Source organism: Thalassophryne amazonica, chromosome 8 (assembly GCF_902500255.1).
Source record: "Thalassophryne amazonica chromosome 8, fThaAma1.1, whole genome shotgun sequence".
Lineage (NCBI taxonomy): Eukaryota > Metazoa > Chordata > Actinopteri > Batrachoidiformes > Batrachoididae > Thalassophryne > Thalassophryne amazonica.
Window position 1 is genome coordinate 70,806,851 of NC_047110.1, and position 24,863 is coordinate 70,831,713.

General features: G+C 42.4%; 1 protein-coding gene across 3 annotated transcripts in view; it reads right to left on the reverse strand.

The window, feature by feature from the left end:
* The window catches only part of grm3 (glutamate receptor, metabotropic 3), a 188,404-nt gene that overhangs the window by 104,709 nt on the left and 58,832 nt on the right, over positions 1–24,863 (reverse strand). The window contains exons 1-2 of one of the 3 annotated variants that reach the window (XM_034176627.1): positions 16,214–16,329; positions 11,427–11,486 (exon numbers count right to left, since the gene is read on the reverse strand). The exons of 1 other annotated variant lie outside the window; for it this stretch is intronic. The gene's annotated coding sequence lies outside the window, so the exon portion shown is untranslated. Of the gene's footprint in view, positions 1–11,426; positions 11,487–16,213; positions 16,330–24,863 lie in introns of those variants that run through there. One more of the 3 variants, XM_034176626.1, reaches the window with a different exon arrangement.

Here is a 24,863-nt window from a genome sequence, read left to right on the forward strand (position 1 = left end):
GGAACTCTTTGCCCTCCAGTTTGTGATCTGTGACCTCAGTAGATTTAATCAAAAAGCATCCAAAGACACATCTTTTAAAATTGGTAGCAATCAGTTGTTTCTGTCTAATTTTAACTGTTTTACTGATTTTATTGATATTTTCTGTCTTTTTATTTTGGATTTTTGTTTTTGTTTGATTTTGTTGTGAAGCACCTTGTGATTTGATTGAAATACACTATATAAATCTAATTCATTATTATTATTTTATTATTATTACATTGTTTTTATAAGCACAACTCCTCTTAAATGGCTTTAAGCCCGGGCCACAAGGCACTAATAAAGGACAATGAAGCCCAAACAAAACAAGACATCTGGACTTTAATTTATTTTTGGGGGCATCCTTTAACCTTTGTTCAGCTTCATTCCAGCAGCTGGCATTTTATCAGAATTGTTAAACTGTTGAAAACTGTTGAGAACAGCCATGTGTGGTATGGACTGACCATAAAAATCTTGCCGACCTTCAATCAGCTAAGCAACTGAACTGAAAAATTTGAAGGAATACTACCGACAACCTCAATTCGTCCGTATTTCCTTTTGCTTTTGTTGTTGACGGTTTCTTATGGTTTGCTTAGTTTTTGTAACGCTAGCGTTTTGTTTGACTTTTGTCCAACTTTGTTCAACCTCCCAACTCTTACGTATAGAACGAAGGTTGACGAACATAACAATAGCTGAACAAATTAGTAAGTACAGCTTCCACGAGCTGAATGAAAAATCCTTGTATCACTAATGAATCATTCATTTTTGGTACAAAAACGCAACGTCTTCATACAGAAACAATAGCGTTAAAGAACATTTTATCAACTACGTTAACTATTTAAGCACAATTGAACCATTTGTGGCTGGCCTGCGTATGCTTGCCTGTGCATATCTTCAGGAGTAGCTTTCGTCTGACACGGACAGTTCCCCATGGCTGATGGCATGGACTCATCAAAGATACTCAACAAGACAAATACTATCACAGATAAAGTGTACAACAAGGTACATACACGCTGTAAGAACTCAGAATGTGAAGACAAACAAATCTTTCACCTGTTGTCAAGACAAACAAAATCTCTCACCTGTAAGTGCTGTGGAAATGGGACAGGGCTGGCTACACTCGGTTTTATACCCGCTTTCAGTCACGTCATCGTGAATATTTCATTTTGATTTTGTTTAAAGCATTTTTCTTTCTTTAGTTTCAGTTTTGTTTTGCTCCTTTTTGTTCAATCCTTAATTGAAATCTTCGCAGACGTCAACAAATATTGTTTTAAGTTCTGTTTGAGTTTGCTTGATTTGCAGGTTTTTTAGAGATGGGAAAAGTGTAGGACCTTTAGTCTACGCTTTCTCAACGATTTCTGACTTTTTATCCTTCGTTCAGCTATCGTCGTTGCTGTGTGACCGGGGCATTATGGATTTCAGTGAAACTTCACACAAAGGTTGCATACCATCTGAAGATGTACAGTAGTGTTCAGAATAATAGTAGTGCTATGTGACTAAAAAGATTAATCAAGGTTTTGAGTATATTTCTTATTGTTACATTGGAAACAAGGTACCTGTAGATTCAGTAGAGTCTCACAAATCCAACAAGACCAAGCATTCATGATATGCACACTCTTAAAGCTATGAAATTGGGTTATTAGTAAAAAAAAAGTAGAAAAGGGGGTGTTCACAATAATAGTAGTGTGGCATTCAGCCAGTGAGTTTGTCAATTTTGTGGAACAAACAGGTGTGAATCAGGTGTCCACTATTTAAGGATGAAGCCAGCACCTGCTGAACATGCTTTTCTCTTTGAAAGCCTGAGGAAAATGGGCCGTTCAAGACACTGTGAAGCTAATGTATTTGCAAGAATCCCCTGCAAAGTCCCTCTGTTAAATAAAAGACATGTGCAGAAGAGGTTACAATTTGCCAAAGAACACATAAACTGGCCTAAAGAGAAATGGAGGAATATTTTGTGGACTGATGAGAGTAAAATTGTTCTTTTTGGGTCCAAGGGCCACAGACAGTTTGTGAAATGACCCCAAACTCTGAATTCAAGCCACAGTTCACAGTGAAGACAGTGAAGCATGGTGGTGCAAGCATCATGATATGGGCATGTTTCTCTTACTATGGTGTTGGGCCTATATATCGCATACCAGATATCATAGATCAGTTTGGATATGTCAAAATACTTGAAGAGGTCATGTTGCCTTATGCTGAAGAGGACATGCCCTTGAAATGGGTGTTTCAACAAGACAATGACCCCAAGCACACTAGTAAACAAGCAAAATCCTGGTTCCAAACCAACAAAATTAATGTTTTGGAGTGGCCTGCCCAATCCCCGGACCTAAATCCAATTGAGAACTTGTGGGGTGACATCAAAAAAGCTGTTTCTGAAGCAAAACCAAGAAATGTGAATGAATTGTGGAATGTTGTTAAAGAATCTTGGAGTGGAATAACAGCTGAAAGGTGCCACAGGTTGGTTGACTCCATTCCTCACAGATGTGAAGGAAGAGGTCATGTTGCCTTATGCTGAGGAGGACATGCCCTTGAAATGGGTGTTTCAACAAGACAATGACCCCAAACACACTAGTAAACGAGCAAAATCTTGGTTCCAAACCAACGAAATTAATGCCTCACAGGTGTGAAGAAATCATGAAAAACTGTGGTTATACAACTAAATACTAGTTTAGTGATTCACAGGATTGCTAAAAAAGCAGTTTGAACATAATAGTTTTGAGTTTGTAGTGTCAACAGCAGATGCTACTATTATTGTGAACACCCCCTTTTCTACTTTTTTTTTACTAATAGTTTTTTACTAGTATAGCAGCGTGAGGGGTATCGCTTTGTAGATTGATCACAGATATCTACTTTGAATAGTTATACATAGGTGGGGATGAACTTTCTGAAATTAGATGATGTCTCATCGCTAGATATTGTTTATTATCAAAACCAGTGGAGAGCTATTTCTTCGTACTTTTAAATCTCTGGTACCTATGGGATATAATCATCATGAAAAGGAATGGAGGGTAAGAGCAGGGGATCTAAAAATGCCTTAAAGGGAAAGTGCAAGATCTTCACAAGTGCAGCTCTATTTTTTAGGTTTTTTGGGGGGGTCACCTTTTCACTTGTGACAAACCCAAAATTGGTGCATTATGGATGTTGTGTTGGGATCCCCTAGGAAGAATTAGATGACTTGGCCAAGGATAGAAAATTGTGGGATGAGCTCCTTGGTTGACTATCAATGTGATCTGGACCCAGAGACGTGGCAGGAAATGAATTTATTTTGAACACAAACACTGTTAGCCCCAGGCTAACTGTATAAATTCTTTACATTTAGTTATGTAAATGTGACAGAGGCCAGCAGGAGTCTTTGTGCAATAGTAGTTAGTAACAACAGCTACAAGGATTCTCTGGCCACAAGTTAGAGAGCCCGTCTCTCATGTCAGAGAGGATGCATTTGTGTCCCGAGGGGAGCGAGTGGGAAGAGTCAGAAACACAACGCAGAGCAAAGCTGCTAAATAAACACGTGCACGTTTACCTCTGTAGGGACTTCCCCTGTGCTACTGGACACTTCTAATGACATTTTTGCCTTTTTTTTTTTTTGGTGAAACACAAAGTTTTTTACTGATGGTGTTTTTAGTTTGCCCCGTGTCATTACAGTAGCCTTTTTGCCCGTGATGCTGTTTGCTATCTATATCAATATTGCTTTGATTAATTTCATTTTTGTCTTGAGGGAAAAAATGGAACCCAAAATGTTTAACAACAGACCATAGGTTGCAAAATTCCACAGTTCAGCCATCAACCTTCATGGTTCAGTCAATCAGGGGCCCCCTGTGGACCACTTTGGGTCCATTAGGGGATTAGTATTAGTTGTAAAACTGGTAGACTATTAAAGACGATCCTGATTTGTAACAGTTACCACACGTGTGCACATTTCATGAATCAAACATAAGGTTTGTTTTATAACTCTCTTATTCAGTTTTTACTTTAGCTCCTATTTGTTTTTTTAATAGTCAGAATCTAAAGATGTTGTTCCTGCTTTACACCCAAAGTAAGGTCAATTTCAGGATCTGAAATCGTGGTGATTGTGCCTTATTATTGTATAACCTGCACCTCTTAACATCACTTAGTAAACTTTCTTTTGTGTTTGATTTCCATTTGCCTCCAGTCGCATTGGGATAAGCCAGCTTAGATGGCTGCTTGATACACGAGCCCAGCGTTCTCATGCCAGATATCAGAAAAGCTTCCCTAATCTTATCTCAGTCCCAACAATTCTCTTCTCGCCCGTGAATTTATACCTCCTAAGTGTGTGTATGTGTGGCCAACGAGGCTAACAAAAGCTGATCCTTTACTTATCAAATCTTATGGCTCAATTGAAACTATCAGTCTGCTTCTGTGCTTTATTTCAATTACATTCGCCAGCTTCTCTTCTTTTCAACCCGCCTAGAATATTTCAAAAGACCACATACCGTTTTCTGGAGACTACATTTTGTGTGATATGAATGTAAATGTGGTGGGATCGGCAGTAAATGCTGAATTTTGCCACGTTAGTTTTCCCTCAGAATGCCTGTTTTGGCGTTCTGTCTTTGTCAGATGCTGGATGATTAATGAGAATCTCCTGTAAGATTTAATAAATATATCTTCTGTCCCTTTCTTTCTTTTCTGCTTTCATATATCTTTTAAAGTACGTATTTCACCAATGCAGAGACATTGGAAGCTTTTAGAGTATTTGTGTCTAACATGCAAATCCTTTAGTTGTCAGGAAAGATGAGACAGAAGCAGCAGGTTGATGTTTGAAAACTGGAATCACTCTAGACAAAATGTAAAGCCTGATCATGAATTTTCTGCTTACTGCCAGCATCTCCATCCCAAACCCTGCTTTGTGTGTGTGTGTGTGTGTGTGTGTGTGTGTGTGTGTGTGTGTGTGTGTGTGTGTGTGTGTGTGTGTGTGTGTGTGTGTGTGTGTATGTGTATGTGTATGAGAGAGAGGTTGTATCCCTCCCCTCTTTGGTGGGCAGGTAGGAGGATGAAAGCTCCTCTTAAATGCAGACAGCTCAGATTTTTCTGCAGACAGCTGCCATAACCACTCTTCTGTTATATGACACACACGCATACGCACACACATAGACAAACACCCACCCACTGCTCTCACACACACATGCACACATATATGTATACACACCTACACTTCTCTGAGGGGGTGACCTAAAAGCAGAATATTCCTACGTCTTACATCCAGCAGACATCAGATTCAGTATGTTCAGGAATCATGCATCAAATTAGAATGTATGACGGTAAATGGTTGCAAACACAGTATGCAAACTGTTATATTTATTTACTTATTTATTTTGGTCAATCATATTTAAATAAAAAAAAAATGTGATCAAGCTGACTGTACCAGGGGAGGAGGGAATGGAAGAAGCAGACAAAAGAACGAGGGCAAAATATTCTGACCTGGTCACGGAATGCAAAGAGAATGGATGGAGTGCAAGACTCTTTCCAACGGAGGTTTGCACAAGGGGGTTTGTGGGCAGATCTACAACCTACCTGTTGAAGGAACTGGGACTGAGGGGCAGCAAACTACACAAAGGTATCAGGGAGCTTTCAGAGGAGACAGAGAAAGCAAACTTTTAGCTTTGGCTGAGGAGGCGGGACAAGGTAAGGGGAGCCAGCAATTCCGGAGACAGGCCAGCTGGTGGGGGTGACTGGAAGATGTACTGGTTCACTGCCCTGCCATCAGGAGATGTTCCGGGTTAAGGGGCGAAACATCTACAACCCCAATTCCAATGAAGTTGGGACATTCTGTAAAATGTAAATAAAAACAGAATACGATTTGCAAATCCTCTTCCACCTATATTGAATTGAATACACCACAAAGACAAGATATTTAATGTTCAAACTGATCAAATTTATTGTTTTGTGCAAATATTTGCTCATTAAAATGGATGCCTGCAACATGTTTCAAAAAAGCTGGGACAGTGGACACCTTTCCTTCTAACCAGTGGTGGGCACAGTTCCGATAATCCGAATACCGATGTTTTCATTATCAGATTATCTTTTTAGATAACTTTAAAAACCATTATCGGACTAATTATCTTGCGAGAAATTTTTGTCCAATACTTTTTAGGTCGATAACATGGTAAACAAAGCTGAACAGCTACAAACATAAAATTTAAAATCAGCTGAGCACCTACCTGTTAAATGTTTAGGAGCCGATGTGTAGTTTTACCCTCTGCAAAACAGAGAAGAGCTGCTTCAAGAAGAAACCGCTCTATCCTCTGCAGGCAAAGGCGAACTGGTCCACCCCCCAAAAAAACCTAGTTTCTTTTAACCCCATCCTAATACGAGGGCAATATCACCCAAGTCATCCAGAAGCATACATTTTTAACTTATGGTTCAACTTTTAACCAAACTAATTTCAGACAAGTAATTTAAATTAATGTCATGTCTGAAGTTTTATAAAGTGAAAATATCAGATATATGTTTTAGTTTTAAAGTAATGTGCTAATTTTTAAGGTTTTAGTGTGGATATATGCTGTGCCCATCAGTGCATTATGGGTAGGATAGGGTAATCTCATGTGCGGCCACGACATGAGAAATACATTTGAAACACTCTGATCAGGCTCTATGGACAACAGCATTAAACTCTAGTCCCTAAAACTCTCGTGAATATATTCTCTGGGTTTACAGACGTTGTTATTGTGTCTGCATTTATTAAATTCCAAGCATCTTAAATGTGGCAGACACGGATTATCTGAAATTTTGTTTTGGCAAGTTTTCAAGGTCTCTACTGCCCAGTAGTGTTCATAGCAGTATTGGCCCTGAAGCTGGGCTGATATATTTTCAATCACTGTACTCGGTTCCAGCTCTGTACCACAGAACCGCACAGTGTAAAAGTTCAGAGCGCACGATGTATGTTCTCACACACATTGTACGTTCAAAAACCACACGTCGGACGCAGAAGCAAAACGTAAACAGAAGCTTTTTTTTTCAAACTTAATTTACAAAAACTCTCGATGGGAGTACAGAACCCGGGAGAGGTCACTTAAAGTGATATTTTTTTCTGGCCATGATAATTTGTGCGCACGTTTTCCTTTAATTGAGCACATGAATTAATAAAATGTGCTCTCAAATTAATAAAACGTGCGCACATTTTCCTGGCTGTGATAATTCGTGCGCACATTTTCCTTTAATTGAGCCCTCGAATTAATAAAACGTGCGCATGTTTTCCTTTCATTCAAAATAAACTTCATAATATGACCTAAATTGCCATCCTCACGATGGGAAGACGCTTCACCCTCAGCATCCTTTTTAATGTGCTTAAACTCCAGATGATGCCATGCTGGGAAGCTGGAGTTCTTCATATGCCCTTGTGCGCCCAAACCATGATGATACACTCTGACCAGATCCATTTCTAATGGGGAAATGTATTACACTGTGTCTTGGTTTGTTGGCTAATAGCCAACATTTATGTGTCAAGACAATATTGAGTGCATGTTTTACAAATTTTGGCCACGTTTAAGTAGATCGTGCCCTTGTTTTACTCAAATCATGCTTAAAACATGCGCACAATATCATAAAATGTGCGCACAATATAATAAAACGTGCGCACAATATAATAAAATGAGCGCACATTCTCTCCATATGCAAAACATTTTGTGATGACACTTCCAGGGCTTCGTAAAAATGCCTGTTTTTACAAATAAAAAAATGGAATATTTTACAAAAGCACATTTATCTTTAAACACCAACACACGACACGTCACATTAACGTGTTAGTTTACATAACGAATGACTCAACCAATCAGTGTTTAGTGGAGGCACATTTTACCCAGAATCCTTTGCGATCTGTCTGTGTTTGTTACAAAATTTCAGAATTAGTGCATTATTCAATATTAAAAGATATATGTTATATTTTAACTTTGTACAAATGACAGAATTGACATTAATGGAGTTATTCTATCAGTATTCATTTTATTTATACACTAAACCATAACTCAGCATTGCTTTATTTTCCAAGACCTCCGCCTGACAGGAATGTTGTGATTGGCTAGAGAGCTGAGCTTTGCGGCTCTTCTCAGGTTGCTTCTGTGCTGGAAGCCATGTAGTAAACAAGAGCGTCCAGCAAGGGGCAAGATGTTCAAAGGCAGACGAGCACGCTCATTGTTTGGGTCTGTTGTCGCTTTTGATGCTGCTAGAAGTGATTGTGGTGTTAAAACTCAAATTCAGCTTGTTAGTAGTTGCAAATGTACCAAAGACAATACTGGAAGTTATCGGTTATCTGTAACTTCTGATACATTTTTGGGTGGTTTATTATTTTATCTTTATCAAAGATAACTTTTCAGTTATCTGATTATGTGTTATCAAAGTTAATTTTTTGGTTATCTGTGCCCACCACTGCTTCTAACAACATTCAGTAAGTGTTTGGGAACTGAGGACACCAATTGTTGAAGCTTTGTAGGTGGAATTCTTTCCCATTCTTACTTGATGTATGACTTCAGTTGTTCAACAGTCCAGGGTCTCCGTTGTCGTATTTTGCGCTTCATAATGTGCCACACATTTTCAATCGCCGACAGGTCTGGACTGCAGGCAACCCAGTCTAGTACCCGCACTCTTTTACTATGAAGCCATGCTGTTGTAACACGTGCAGAATGTGGCTTGGCATTGTCTTACTGAAATAAGCAGGGATGTCCCTGAAAAAGATCTTGCTTTGATGGCAGCATGTGTTGCTCCAAAACCTGGATGTACCTTTCAGCAATGATGATGCCATCACAGATGAGCACTCACCGCTCACTAACACACCGCCATACCATAACAGATGCTGGCTTTTGAACTTTTCACTGGTAACAATCTGGATTGTCTTTTTCCTCTTTTGTCCGGAGGACACAACATCCATGATTTCCAAAAACAATTTGAAATGTGGACTCATCAGACCACAGCACACTTTTCCATGTTGCGTCTGTCCATTTAAAATGAGCTCGGGCCCAGAGAAGGCGGCGGCATTTCTGGATATTGTTGATGTATGGCTTTCGCTTTGCATGGTAGAGTTTTAACTTGCACTTGTAGATGTAGCAGTGAACTGTGTTAACTGACAATGTTTTTTTTTTTGAAGTGTTCCTGAGCCCACGCAGTACGATCCTTTTTTTAATGTAGTGCCGCCTGAGGGATCGAAGGTCACAGGCATTCAATGTTGGTTTTCGGCCTTGCCGCTTACGTGTAGAACATTCTACAGATTCTCTCAATCTTCTGATTATATTATGGACTGTAGATGATGGAATCCCTAAATTCCTTGCAATTGAATGTTGAGAAACATTGTTCTTAAACTGTTGGACTATTTTTTCATGCAGTTGTTCACAAAGTGGTGATCCTCGCCCCATCTTTTTGCTAAAGCTTATACTTAGGGCTGGATCAGGTGACCCTGAACCATCCCTTAGTTATGCTGCTATAGACTTAGACTGCTGTGGGGGTTCCCATGATGCACTGAGTGTTTCTTTCTCTTTTTGCTCTGTATGCACCACTCTGCATTTAATCATTAGTGATTGATCTTTGCTCCCCTCCACAGCATGTCTTTTTCCTGGTTCTCTCCCTCAGCCCCAACCTGTCCCAGCAGAAGACTGCCCCTCCCTGAGCCTGGTTCTGCTGGAGGTTTCTTCCTGTTAAAAGGGAGTTTTTCCTTCTCACTGTCACCAAGTGCTTGCTCACAGGGGGTCGTTTTGACCGTTGTGGTTTTTCCGTAATTATTGTATGGCTTTGCCTTACAATATAAAGCGCCTTGGGGCAACTGTTTGTTGTGATTTGGCGCTATATAAATAAAATTGATTTGATTTGATTTGATCTTTGCTTGTGAATGGCTGAGACTTTTGGGGATGCTCCTTGTATACCCAATCATGACACTCACAATTAGTGTCCTCAGTTCCCAAATGCTTATACTGTTGTTAGAAGGAAAAGTGATGTAACACAGTGGTAAACATACCACTGTCCCAACTTTTTTGAAATGTGTTGTAGGCATCCAATTCAGAATGAGCAAATATTTGCACAAAAACAATAAAGTTTATCAGTTTGAACATTAAATATCTTGTCTTTGTGGTGTATTCAAGTGAATATAGGTTGAAGAGGATTTGCAAATCATTGTATTCTGTTTTTATTTACATTTTACACAACATCCCAACTTCATTGGAATTGGGGTTGTATGAATGGTGGTCCCCTAGCTGATGATCCCACAACTAGCCTAGTGGGCTAGCATTGGAGGTATGGCAGGCCTACTGTAGAGCTCAGCAGGTATTAACACCTACCTGTGATGTTTAAACTGAGATTTAGTAGTTTTTACCGTGTATTGTTTTCGGGTAGGGGTCTATTGAAGACATACATAGGATTTCAAATTTTAGAAATGCTCCAATCGTCTTTAAAACTATACCACATTATTTGTCTGACCATAAAGATTCCAAAAAGGTATAGTTTGGACTATCTATAACTGAATTCTATGTATAAAAAAAGAAAAAAGAGAAGAAAACACCGCAGTCGCTTGTAATTAATTCCTGTTATGAAAAGTAGACAATACAGGTCAGCCTCCTGTTCCACATGACCCATGGTCATGCACATAAACAGGCAGATCGAGTGACAGGATTGAAGCTGTGTGCTCATATCGTGGGCATATCAGCTAGCCTTGCATGCCCAGTCGGCCCCATGTGTCCAGGTGTCCAGTGAGCGGCGCACCAAAGGACATGCATCCGAATGTAGAGTGCATGTGCTGTGCGCCAATGGTTGTGGTGACATCTGTACGAAGTGGGTCTGATTTTTCATGAGTGGCATGCGATTCCTCCTTCGTGTGCTATTCGGCTTCAATTGTGTTATGTGTGAAGGGGCCCTAAATTTTGACCCCTGTACAATCTGAAGTTGACTTTTCTCACTATTTTTGCCATTTTTAACCCATAACTCCACAGAATTCAGTCATAGATGGTCCAAACTATACCTTTTTGAAATCTTTATGATCAGACAAATAATATGGAATACGTTTCGATATGATTGGAGCAGTTTTAAATTTTGACCCCTGTGTAATTCTTCAACTGACCCCTACCCGGCCACCTATTGAACATTCAAGTGGACACTCTGCTTTTTCAAAAGAGTAATGTCTCAGGACTACTTGTGCCAGATTTGGTGCTTGCATCACCATTTGAAGAATTCCTCTGTAAATATTCTCTTGTCTGCTGCACTATTAGGCTTGCTTTTTTAACTGAAAATTGCTTAATTTTCTAACTACCAGATTTCCTGACTCACTAGCTTTCTGTGACTTTCGTCTTTTCCAGATGTTCAGATGTTAACAGTTTTGTCACGTGACCGCTTTCTCTTTTTTTGACTCGTCATGTCGCCACTCTCAATTAAGGCACTCTAGTTAGCAGCTACTAACAATTCTGAGGTTTTAAAATTCTTACCTGGATAAATAAAGACAAGACCTGATAGCAGGTGGAACATGGCAACATCACCACAAACACCTAGTGAAGAGAGACAGACAGAGACAAACATGAAGTCTCATTGTGGGAAGTCTTATTAAGCTTTGACCCTTTTTGTCTGAGCTCTGAAGTGGAGTCACATTTGACAGATGGCCGCATTTCACCTTTGAACTTGTTCATGTCTGCAACTTGCACAACCACACGCTTGTTGTCATGGATTTCATCTGCCATGACATTCCCATTCCTCGCTCTCATCTCTCCTTTCTCAGGCACACAAACTCTCTCGCCCACTTATTGCCAGCAAGCCTCTGCCCCCCGTTCCCCCACCACAGTCCTCTTTAACAGGCAGGGCTGCTGTGGATGTCACGTATCCAGCTGGGAGCAGCTATGTAGGGTCGATGGATCACAGAACACTGATGGGAGATCGGACTTTAACCAACCCTGTGAGTGTTTTCTGTGCTTTGCCTGATGGAGAGACTTCATAACATGTGAAAAGACTTTGATTTCTAACCATCACATAACAAGTACATGCATGTTTGTGTAGACATGCACAGTGACACTCTAACAGGTGCAATGGTCTATGACCATTAATGATCCATAATTATTGATGATCCATAAATAGGGCACAACGATATGACAGAACACAACCAACCAGTCAGGGTGACGATGCACAGCTGGCATCTCCTTTTAAAACACGCACACCAATCTACTGGGTTTATTTTATTACTCCAAAAAGACAAACAAAAACTATACTTAATATTTCTCATCAGGAAAACGAGTTTAATAAAAATTTACATTTTCATTACAGAATGCTGAGATGTATGGACTCACCATGCAAATGTGTCAGATGACGATGATTAAGTTCGGTTTAATCAGCATTTTCATTTTATGTTCAGTGACCTTTATATTCTGGAGGCTTTATATTCACTTGTTTTCCACATTTAGTTTAAGGTTTTTCTTTTTAAGTTTCACTTAGCTTTTCAAGCAATTGAAGAGCCATTGGTGCTGGTGCCAGGAACTTCCCACTAGTCCTAGGGTCCACTAGTCCTAGGGTACAGTAGTTCTAAGGTCCACTAGTCCTGGTTAGGGTTAGGGTTAGTGTGAAGGATGAAAGATACTTGTTGAAATGTTCTGAGCAACTCCAGTTAAACCTGAATTCATTAGACAGTTTAATGAAACCTGTCCAAATTCAGAGGATGCCCAGACACCAGCAGGATTCTCCCTACAGATAACAGCTCAATAAACCTAGAATTCCAACCAGCCAGATGACAAAAGATCAAAGGTCATAAAAATGACCAACATTGGGATGGAACCACAGTGCCACCTGGAAGAAAGACGTGGACCCTTCAATATGTGAATATACTTGGTTTTAACAAAAGAGTGAAATTGTAATTTCTTTTCTTGTTGTTATAGTTAGCCAAAGACAAAATTTTAATTCCAATTTAATCTGTTACAAGTTTCATTCATGTGACATTATGAGTGTTCCTTTTATAACTCTGGGTGCATGTTTAAATGTTACATGTTGAATTATAAATGAAATCATTAATAATTAGCATTAATAATTATTAATGATGGTGAAAACACTGCTTCTGTTAATCACTTCCCTGCTTCTAGGATGGTTTAGAAGATGACTCAGTCAGCTTATATTTTGTTAGCCAAGCAAGAAAGAAGGTATGTCATTCATTGTATCTGATGTGTTTTTCAAATAACTTTCTTTGGGAGAAACCTGATGCCAAATGGGTCGAGCTTATGACCATGTGCATAGCCTCTTTAAAATGACCCTGGAACAAAGAACTCTCATGTACCCCTCTTCTTTGACTCTCTTTGGCTCTCTTTTTCCGCTCTTCCAAGTCCTTATTCTTAGCTTGTGGCTTTTGTCTATTTCTTTTGTTTCATTGTTTTATTCTTCCATTGTTTCTTTTTGTTCTGTAACATTTGTTGTTTGATGCACCAGTTTAAATAATTTTTAAGGCATGAGTCAAGTTCTCTGCATTTTGAAGACAACTTCCAAGCTGAGTTTTCCAAATTAAGAGCAAATTTGCAAGTCTCCAAATTCTTCATTTTCCTCTCAATACCAAAAGTGTTTTTTTCTTTGCAAAGCTTTCAAATTTTTCTAAATGTTTTACAAAGAATTCAAATTGATTTTCCACAAATTTTAGAAGCTGTCAGAATATTTTTGACAGCAAACACCCAAACCTTCATCCTAGTTCTCTTGGTGAACCCAACTTCTACGAAACCACCAAACCATCACATTCAATCCCACTGTGAACTCAACCAAGGAGTCTGCACATCTGTAGTCATCTAGGAGACCCAGTGGGTTAACGTGATACATGTGAAACAAGGCCAGCAAAGGTGGATCAAGAAGCCACACTGCACCCGATCCAAAGGACCCAGATAAGTGAACCTTCAACTGTTCTGATGGTCATTGATGTCAGTGATGCAAATGGATTTATTTGGCTAATTAAAAAAAAAATAACAGCAATTTGTCAACCCAAAATTCACTGCTAAATTCCAACCGAGTTTATTCTTATTAACCCTTTGGGGTCCGAGGGCATTTTTTGGACAGTTCACTCGCCTGGCATAAATGTTTTATTATTGCTGTTAACAGCTCTCCCTGCATCCCACAATCAAGTTTTTTTGTTTCTTTTTTTCAGGACAACCTGTACATTCAGAATATATATGCTATAGTTATGTTTTATAAGTGTAATAAAGGTTTACAATCAGAAATAAGAAAGGAAAAAGTAAAGCGGAAAATAATTTTCCACACACATTTATTCAAAACACACAGTAAACTATAATAAACAACTGTTTTGACACTTTATAAAGGTAATTTGATGGTCTATGCATTTAGTTTGTCTTCATCTCAAACATTTTCTGTCTGCTATTACACAAAGGTCACATCACAAACTTCTACTTCTCTGAAGATGACTGTGTGTTTGTTCTCTCCTGCTCTGAAAGCAGCTTTCACACTTCAAGGCCCATTTACACTCTGAGGGCCCTCCCCCTCGCTCCATTGATATGGTAAACAGTGCTTTATGCCAGAGCGAGAAAGCTTGCCACAGGCTTATCCAATAACATTCACAGGCAAACTAGTGGAGCAATCCTGATAGTAACACAATCTGTGTTTGAGCACGTGAGATTGTCATCAGAGGCCCTCCATCTGCTCACTTTAACTGACTGCTGTGTGTAATGGTGCAGGGAGCATCGGAACCAGCAGCCAGGGGGCTATTCAAACGGCCAACTAGTAACACATCACTCCTAAAAACAATCTTTGGTTCATCACATGAGGTAAATGTGCCCTACGATTGGATTTTGGAAAACCATGTGACGGTGAATCAATTCTGATTGAACACTCGCATTGCGCACATCATTACACAGCTTCTATGAGGAGTACAAAGATGGTGGACGGCTGGCTCAAAAGTCCACGGAGTTAACTTTTCAGCAAAAAAGTAAGTTTCTATATCGTATCATTAAAAAGTTAGTTATAATTTAGTCAAACTTGGTCTCAGCCGTTGTATACGACGGCGACGGCCCCAGAGGGTTAAATTTCAAAATTTCATTCATTCATTTCTCTTGCTTTTCATGTCTCATCATCAACATATCTTCTCAGTAATAAAACTTTGAATCATTACCCATATTGTCAAAACCTCAGCCACATTTGTACATACGTGTACATATGTAAATAAATCTGTAAATATTACACCAGTTGTTTGCCTTGTGTCCAGTTTTATTTTATTTAACCAGGTTAGTCCCATTATGATCAAGATCTCTTTTACAAGGGAGACCTGCACAATTTTTTAAGTTTCCAATTCACCTAGCTTGCATGTCAGTTGAAGACAGATGAACTTCTGACTTTCAGAACAAAGACTGATTAATATCGATCATAGCATGATCAAGTGCCTGCGGTATGCAGGCACTGCCCCTTTTGAGGTATTTCATTAAATGTCATATTTAATTAAATATTGTTTTAAGTTATATCCGCTACAGCTGTTAAACCATTCAATGGGCAGGTACCACAGGCTTCTGTGCGAGGCTGAGAGCAACATAATGCACTGTCTTTCAAAATGACAAGAATCATGCTGCTTTCAGGTGATCAACGCAGACCATTTTTCTCTTAAAAGGCTTTATTTTAATCAGTGTCCCATTTTGGAAAGCTGTAGCTTCTGGTGTCTCTTACAGAATGCCGTCTTGTCTTCTTCTCCATTTTTTGTGGGAAGGTTACAGTGCCACCTACAGGTCTGGCATATACAGTGTTTTGAGTGTCCCACAGCTGACATGGAATGTTATTAACCAGTTCAGGAAAGTTATTTTTTGTTCTAACTTGTTTGTCAACGTCAATTTTGGGGTGCAACCCAAAAGTGGGAACGTTAAAATACCGTTTCTGTTCGGAATGAACCACTTTGGAAAAAAATTCTGGTTGAAATCCCTGGTTTTGAACAAGAACTGAATTGATTCCAAAACACAATTGATCTCGAAGAACTGGTATTAACATATTACAGTGTATATTCCAAACGCTGTTGTTGATGAAGCTGCATTTGAACACATTCACAAATTAATGGATGTGCTTTTGTTGCATAAAGACTACTAAATGATAAAATATGTATCTAGATATATGGGCCACTATACGATTCAAGAATGATACGTTTTATTATGGAATGACTCGATTTGATGAGATACAATGCAATCCAGTACAGTTTTTGTATCATGTAGACATCAATTTTCCATCATAAATTACGTTGTTGAATAAGCAAAAATAAGCCATTGCTTACCTTCAACTAAATATTTCATGAAATACCGGGGACCTTCTTCAGGAATGTGTGACTGTGCTGTAGCACACTGGCACTGCCTTTGCTCTCCTTTTGTTCACCACTGGGGGCACAACCCCATACAGTTGCAGAAAGTGCTGCCTAAAAGAAGCCCAGAAGAAGAAACCAGTTGTTGTAAGCCTGTTAGATTAGCATAAATATCACAGCATAACTTATTAACATGACCGTTTGGTAGTATTAACAAATTCAGGTACACATTCACTCATTATATTACCAGCCACTATTTGACATATTGATTTAAATTTTACCTTGCAGGCAAAGTTATCATACCTGTGACCAGTCTCACAAGTCTTGCACTGATGTCTGAAGTTCTGCCAGTCTGAAGACAAGGTTGTAGTAGGGTGACCAGATGTCCCACTTTGTGCCCCAAATTGTGTGTTTTAAACACACATTTTAAAAACTGAAACCTGACTGTCAATAATAATGCCAGAAACCATTTCAATTTGGGGCACAAAGTGGGACATCTGTTCACCCTGGTGGTAGCAATAGCTTAAGTCAATTGAAAAATCAGGTCATCAACTGGTACATAGTGCTGTATTTTCCACATTATAAGGTGTGTGTGTGTGTGTGTGTGTGTGTGTGTGTTTAACTTGTTTTGCTGGTCCTACAACTTAAATTTTGAAGTGATATATGTATTATGCTTGGACAGTATGGACCAAATGTCTCTTTTTTTTTTTGTTTTGTTTTGTTTTGTTTTTTTGTTTTTTTTTTTGGCTGAATGGCGATATACAACATATATCAGTATTTTATAAAAATGGGCTCAATATTCCGTTTTACTTCAATGCCACGCTTCAGATGTCACAAACACTTTTATTTAAAGACTAATCAAATCAAATCAAATCAGAAACCTTCCAGGTTTCCTGTTCCTGGTCAATAAAGCACAGCTGTGCAAAGAAGAAAAAACTGTTTCGAAGAGTGAGTCAACTCAGTTGTTTCTAACAGCTTTTCTCTGTATCATCACTTTTCTTTTGATGAGGGAACGCAGAATAGAGAGAGAGAGAGAAGACAGAGTAACAGTGAAAGAGAATAGGAGAAACAAATAGAAAGACAGAGAGAGAGAGAGAGAGAGAGAGAGAGGGAGGCCAAGTGGACAGAAAGAATAAAATTAAAGAAATTTCATTTAAGATTATACACAGATATTATCCAACAAATGTCCAAAAATCCAAAGATTTAATCCAGATATTGTCACTTCTTTGTCTTTTGGCTGTTCCCGTTAGGGGTCGCCACAGTAGATCAATCGTTTCCATCTCACCCTGTTCTCTGTATCTTCCTCTGTCACACCAACCACCTGCATGTCCTCCCTCAGCACATCCATAAACCTCCTCTTTGGCCCCCCTCTTCTTCTCCTGCCTGGTGGCTCCATCCTCAGCAGCCTTTTCCCCATATACCCTGGGTCCCTCCTCTGCACATGTACAACATAGCTGGTCTCACTACTGTCTTGTAAACTTTCCCCTTTACTCTTGCTGATATTCTTCAGTCACAAATCACTCCTGCCACCTTTCTCCATCCACTCCACCCTGCCTGCACTCTCTTCTTCACCTCTCTACCACACTGTCAATTACTTTGAACAGTTGACCCCAAATATTTAAACTCATCTACTTTCACCACTTCTCCTCCTTGTAACTGCACTATTCCACTGGGCTCCCTCCCATTCACACACATGTACTCAGTCTTGCTTCTACTGACTTTCATTCCCCTTCTTTCCAGAGCATATCTCCACCTCTCAAGACTAGACTCAACTTGCTCTCTACTCTCACTATACAGATCACAATGTCATCTGCAAACATCATAGTCCATGGGGACTCCTGTCTGATCTCATCTGTCAACCTGTCCATCACAAATGTGAACAAGAAAGGACTCAGAGCTGATCCTTGGTGTAATCCCACCTCCACCTTGAATGAGTCTGTCATTGCTACTGCACATCTCACTCCTGTCACACTATTCTTGTACATGTCCTGCACTACCCTAACATGCTTCTCTGCCACTCCAGACTTCCTCATACAATGTCACAACTCTTCTCTTGGCACCCTATCATAAGCTTTTTCTAAGTCCACAAACACACAATGTAAATGGTAAATGGACTGTATTTATATAGTGCTTTTCCATCTGCATCAGACGCTCAAAGCACTTTACATTTATGCATCACGTTCACCCTGATGTCAGGGTGCTGCCATACAAGGCGCTCACTACACACCAGGAGCAGTAGGGGATCAAAGGCCTTGCCCAAGGGCCCTTAGTGATTTTCCAGTCAGGCGGTGATTTGAACCCATAATCTTCTGGACGCAAGCCCAACACCGTAACCACTAGACCATCACCTCCCCAATGTAACTCTTTCTTGCCTTTTCTGTACTTCTCCGACAGTATTCTCAGAGCAAACATTGCATCGTAGTGCTCTTTCTCAGCATGAAACCATATTGCTGCTCACAGATCTTCTCCTGTTTTCTAAGCCTAGCTTCTGCGACTCTTTCCCATACCTTCATGTTGTGGCTGATCAACTTTATGCCTCTATAGTTACTGCAGCTCTGCACATCACCCTTGTTCTTGAAAATCGGAACCAGCACACTTCGTCTCTACTCCTCAGGCATCCTTTTACTTTCCAAGATTTTATTAAACAATCTGGTTAGAAACTCCACTGCCATCTCTCCTAGACATTTCCATGCCTCCACTGGAATGTCATCTGGACCATGTTGTATGGCTGGGGGTGCCTGGCTGCCTTTTGTTTCTGTCTTTTGTTTTTCCTTCCAGGTGGCTTGCATTCAGGACTGAGTGGCTGTGTGGCTGAGCTATCAGGACCTCACCCTGATCACCTGAGGCTGGTCATGTGCAGCTCGTCAGGACTCACAGCTGTGGTGCATCTACATGGATTGGGGCATGGTGGCATGTACACAGTGTGTATTGGCCAGAGACTCGACCTTGTGACCAGACGGGTGAGATCGTCGTCTTGAGAGCCATCTCATCATCATGGATGCAGAGACCGTCCAGGTTTGATGCCATGGTCTGTGAAAGAGGAGGGGGTGAGGTCTCACGCTCGTCAGCACACTTCCTGAGGTACGTTAGGTTTTGTGACTAACATTAGTACAGTCAGTAAATGTGGTGTCCCTCACACCTTATTATATTGAGCTGTTATGTTAGTCGTTTAATCAGCTTCCACTGCAGTTGAGAATGTGAACTGGGTGTTCCATGCCTGCAGGGTAGGAAGCTGATTAGTGATTAAGCCAGGAAGTGTTTGCTGTTTATGTACACCTTTGAGTGGTCTCTCTGTATGTGGAGTGTGGACTCACATGATGGTTTCTTCTTTCACAGACTCGGTTTGTCGCGGCCACCTGGGGGGTGTCGGCGGGGTCCTTGGGTCTGAACTATTTCTGGCTCCGGACCGTTTGTGCTGCCTGGAGCGCACCGTATTACCACCTCACCAGACCGCGCACTCATTTGTTTGTATTTATCACATCACTGTTATGTTATTAAATTCAGTTATCCTTTGTACCGTGCTCTGCTTATTTCATACTGGGTCCTTCAAACACTGGTCGGTTCTCCGTCCTGCGTCCGACGCATAACAGACCAACTGCCTTTCCACTCTTCATCCTCTTCATAGCAGCTCTCATTTCTTCTTTACTAATCTCTTGTACTTCCTGACTTACTCTCACCGCATCATCCAGCCTTCTCTCTCGCTCATTTTCTTAATTCATCAGCTCTTCAAAATATTCCCTCCATCTTCTCAGCACACACTCCTCACTTGTCAGCACATTACCATGTGCATCTTTTACCACCCTAGCCTGCTACACGTCCTTTCCAGCTCTGTCCCTTTCTCTGGCCAATCAGTACAAGTCCTTTTCTCCTTCTTTACTATTAAGTTTCTTGTACAGCTCGTAATATGCCTTTTCCTTTGCTTTTGCCACTTCTCTTTTCACCTTACGCAGCATCTCCTTGTACTCCTGTCTACTTTCATCATCTCTCCGACTATCCCAAAACTTTTTCACCAACCTCGTTCTCCTTATGCTTTCCTGGACCTCTTCATTCCACCACCAAGTCTCCTTGTCTTCCTTCCACTGTCCAGATGTCACACCCAGTACTATCCTAGCTGTCTCCCTCACCACATCTGCAGTACTTTTCCAGTTGTCCCAAATTGCTTCCCCTCCAACCAGTGCTTCTCTCACCTGCTCACTAAATTTCACACAACAGTCTTCCTCCTTCAGCTTCCACCATCTGATCCTTTGTTGAGCTCTCACTCTCTTCTTCTTCTTTACCTCTAAAGTCATCCTGCAAACAACCATCCTATGCTGTCTAACGACACTCTCTCCTGCCACCACCTTACAGTCTCTGATTTCTTTTCACTTGCATCGCCTATAAAGAATGTAGTCCACCTGTGTGCACCTTCCTCCACTCTTATACGAGACTCGTATGTTACCCTGTGATCCTCCCTTTTCTTAAAGTAGGTATTCACCACAGCCATTTCCATCTTTTTTGCAAAATCAACTACTATCTGTCCTTCCCCATTCCTATCCTTGATACCATATCTACCCATTACTTCCTCATCACCTCTGTTCCTTTCACCAACATGCCCATTGAAGTCCGTTCCTATCACCACTCTTTCATGCTTGGGCACACTCTCCACTACCTCATCTAACACAATCCACAAATCTTCTTTCTCCTTCATCTCACAACCTACCTGTGGGGCATATGCACTGATGATATTCTTCATTACCCCTTCAATTTCCAACTTCACACTCATCACCCTGTCAGACACTCGCTTAACCTCCAACACACTTTTAACATACTCTTCCTTTGAAATGACCCCAACACCATTTCTCTTCCTGTCCTCACCATGGTACAACAACTTGAACCCACGTCCGATGCTCCTGCTCTTACTTCCCTTCCACTTGGTCTCTTGCACACAAAATATGTCTACCTTTCTGCTCTCCATCATATCAGCCAGCTCTCTCCCTTTAACAGTCATACTACCAACATTCAAAGTCCCCACTGTTGTGTGGGCCGCCAGAAGAGGAGGTACTGCTGGCCCACCACCAGAGGGCGCCCTGCCTGAAGTGCGGGCTTCAGGCACGAGAGGGCGCTGCCGCCATGGACACAGCCGGGGGTGACAGCTGTCGCTCATTACCTCTTGACAGCTGTCACCCATCTACTCAACATCATCTCACTCCATAAAGACCAGACGTCATCTCCACCTCATTGCCGAGATATCATACTTCATAGGAGGTAATACTCTCAGCCTTTTTGTGAGATTTGTAACTCTGTTATTGTGAGAATTTGCAGGAGAACCGGTCGTTTGTGAGGAGGCTGTGCAAGACGGCGCTCCTTTTCAGCTGAGACCGCTGCAACATATTGAATGAGAGGTGGAGGTGGCATTCCCACCGTTGTTGTTACTGGGTGTACACACACCCACACTTGACTGTCTTTGTTCTTCGCCAGCAGTACCAGATCCGACAGTCGGGGACGGTGATCACCTGGGAATTCGGGACTTGGCAGCTCCAGTATTCACCAGGTTCTGGGGCGGCGGAAATCGTGTGGTTCCGGCTCTTCTCAGGACAGACGTCTTCTATCCTCGAGCCTGCCCACACGTCACCTCTGTGTATTGACTGTTATGATATTCTGTGATTGTCTGTATGTTTGTTGTGCACATTCACAACATTAAATTGTTACTTTTTGGCTCATCTATTGACCGTTCATTTGCGCCCCCTGTTGTGGGTCCGTGTCACTACACTTTCCCAACAGGATATCTCGGCCAGCGTCATGGACTCCGAGGGGCGTTGAACGACCAATGGGAGAGCAGGGAGCGCAGGTGTCTGCAGGAGACGTGATTGGTGAGCTGCAGCACATTCTCACCGCCTTTACGGCTCGGTTGGATCAAATGACTGAGCAAAACATCCTCCTGAACCGCAGGGTGGAGGCTCTCTCCGCACAGATGCCGGCGAGCGCTCAGGGCGCTGCTGCAGCTCATCCTCCTGCCGACCCTGTGCAGGATATAAACGTTCCAGTGGTGGTTCAACAACCCCTCCCACCATCCCCTGAAGCATACATAAGCCCTCCTGAGCCGTACGGAGGTTGTGTGGAGACGTGCGCGGACTTTCTTATGCAGTGTTCGCTCGTCTTCGCACAACGTCCCGTTATGTACGCGTCAGATGCTAGTAAAATAGCTTATGTGATTGCTCTGCTTTGGGGTAAAGCACGCGCCTGGGCTACGGCGCTCTGGGAACAGAACTCACGGTTGTTATCAGCATACACTGGGTTTGTGGGGGAGTTCAGAACAGTGTTTGATCACCCTAACAGAGGAGAGACCGCTTCAACTGTGCTGCTGTCAATGAGACAGGGACGCGAGAGCGCAGCCGCTTATGCAGTCAACTTCCGCATCGCGGCTGCGAGGTCCGGCTGGAATAACGTTGCGCTCCGCGCCGCCTTCGTAAACGGACTGTCGTTGGTTCTGAAGGAGCAGCTGGTAGCTAAGGAGTAACCGCGGGATTTAGATGGGCTTATCGATCTCGTTATATGGTTAGACAATCGGTTGGAGGAACGCCGTCGGGAGCGAGGCAAAGGACGTGACCGGATACGCGCCGCCCCTCTCCCTTCCGGGTTCGATAAGGTGCCGCCCTCCCCACGCTCCACAGCCGCAGCGCTTTGTGGGGCAACAGCTCCCCCTGCTGACGTTGTTAGGGAAACGCACAGGGCCAAAATGGGGAGGCTGATCCGTGGAGAGTGTTTTCTCTGCAGCTCAACTGAGCACACACAGAGAAACTGCCCCAAACGGCCAAAACGACAACAACCGCCCTTAGAGACTGGGCTAAGGAGGGGTCAAACCATTCAAGTGAGACACACACAAATTGCCACACGACTCCCAGTCACAATCCTGAGCGGGGATTTAACCCTTCAAGCCCGAGCACTGATGGACACGGGGTCAGAAGGGAATCTGCTAGACAGCAGATGGGCAAGGGAGGTAGGGCTCCCTCTGGTGGCGCTTCCTTCGCCATTGCAGGTGCGGGCACTAGATGGCACCCTCCTCCCTTTACTCACACACAAGACACAACCAGTAACTCTGGTAGTGTCTGGAAACCATCGGGAGGAGATTGAGTTTTTTGTGACTCCTTCTACCTCCCGCGTGATTTTGGGCATCCCATGGATGTTGAAGCACAATCCCCGGATTGATTGGCCATCTGGGGTGGTGGTTCAGTGGAGTGAAACCTGCCATCGGGGGTGTTTAGGATCCTCGGTTCCTCCCGGTTCACAGGCTAAGGAGGAGGTCAAAGTCCCTCCCAATCTGACGGCAGTGCCGGTTGAGTACCACGATCTTGCTGACGTCTTCAGCAAGGATCTGGCACTCACCCTTCCCCCGCACCGTCCGTACGATTGTGCCATTGATTTGGTTCCAGGCGCTGAGTTCCCGTCCAGCAGGCTGTACAACCTCTCACGACCTGAGCGCGAATCAATGGAGACCTACATCCGGGACTCATTAGCTGCCGGGCTGATCCGGAACTCCACCTCCCCAATTGGGGCAGGTTTCTTTTTTGTGGGCAAGAAAGATGGCGGACTTCGTCCATGTATTGATTACAGGGGGCTGAATGAGATTATGGTTCGCAACCGATACCCGTTGCCATTGTTAGATTCCGTGTTCACCCCCTGCATGGAGCCAAAATCTTTACTAAGCTGGATCTTAGGAATGCGTATCACCTGGTTCAGATCCGGAAGGGAGACGAATGGAAGACGGCATTTAACATCCCATTAGGTCACTTTGAGTACCTGGTCATGCCGTTCAGCCTCACCAACGCCCCTGCGACGTTCCAAGCCTTGGTTAACGACGTCTTGCGGGACTTCCTGCACCGATTCGTCTTCGTATATCTGGACGATATTCTCATCTTTTCTCCAGATCCTGAGACCCATGTCCAGCATGTACGTCAGGTCCTGCAGCGGTTGTTAGAGAACCGACTGTTTGTGAAGGGCGAGAAGTGCGAGTTTCACCGCGCGTCTTTGTCCTTCCTGGGGTTTATAATCTCCTCCAACTCCGTCGCCCCTGATCCGGCCAAGGTTGCGGCGGTGAGAGATTGGCCCCAACCAACAAGCCGTAGGAAGCTGCAACAGTTCCTCGGCTTTGCTAATTTCTATAGGAGGTTCATTAAGGGCTACAGTCAGGTAGTTAGCCCCCTGACAGCCCTGACCTCTCCAAAAGTCCCCTTCACCTGGTCGGATCGGTGCGAAGCCGCGTTCAAGGAGTTGAAACGACGGTTCTCTACTGCGCCAGTTTTGGTGCAGCCCGACCCTAGCCGCCAGTTCATGGTTGAAGTGGACGCCTCTGACTCAGGGATAGGAGCCGTGCTGTCCCAGAGCGGAGAGACCGATAAGGTTCTTCACCCGTGTGCCTACTTTTCCCGCAGGTTGACCCCGGCTGAACGGAACTATGACGTCGGCAATCGAGAACTCTTTGCGGTGAAAGAGGCTCTTGAGGAGTGGAGACACCTGTTGGAGGGAGCGTCTGTGCCGTTCACGGTTTTCACTGACCATCGGAACCTGGAGTATATCAGGACCGCCAAGCGGCTGAACCCCAGGCAAGCCCACTGGTCACTGTTCTTCGGGCGTTTCGACTTCTGGATCA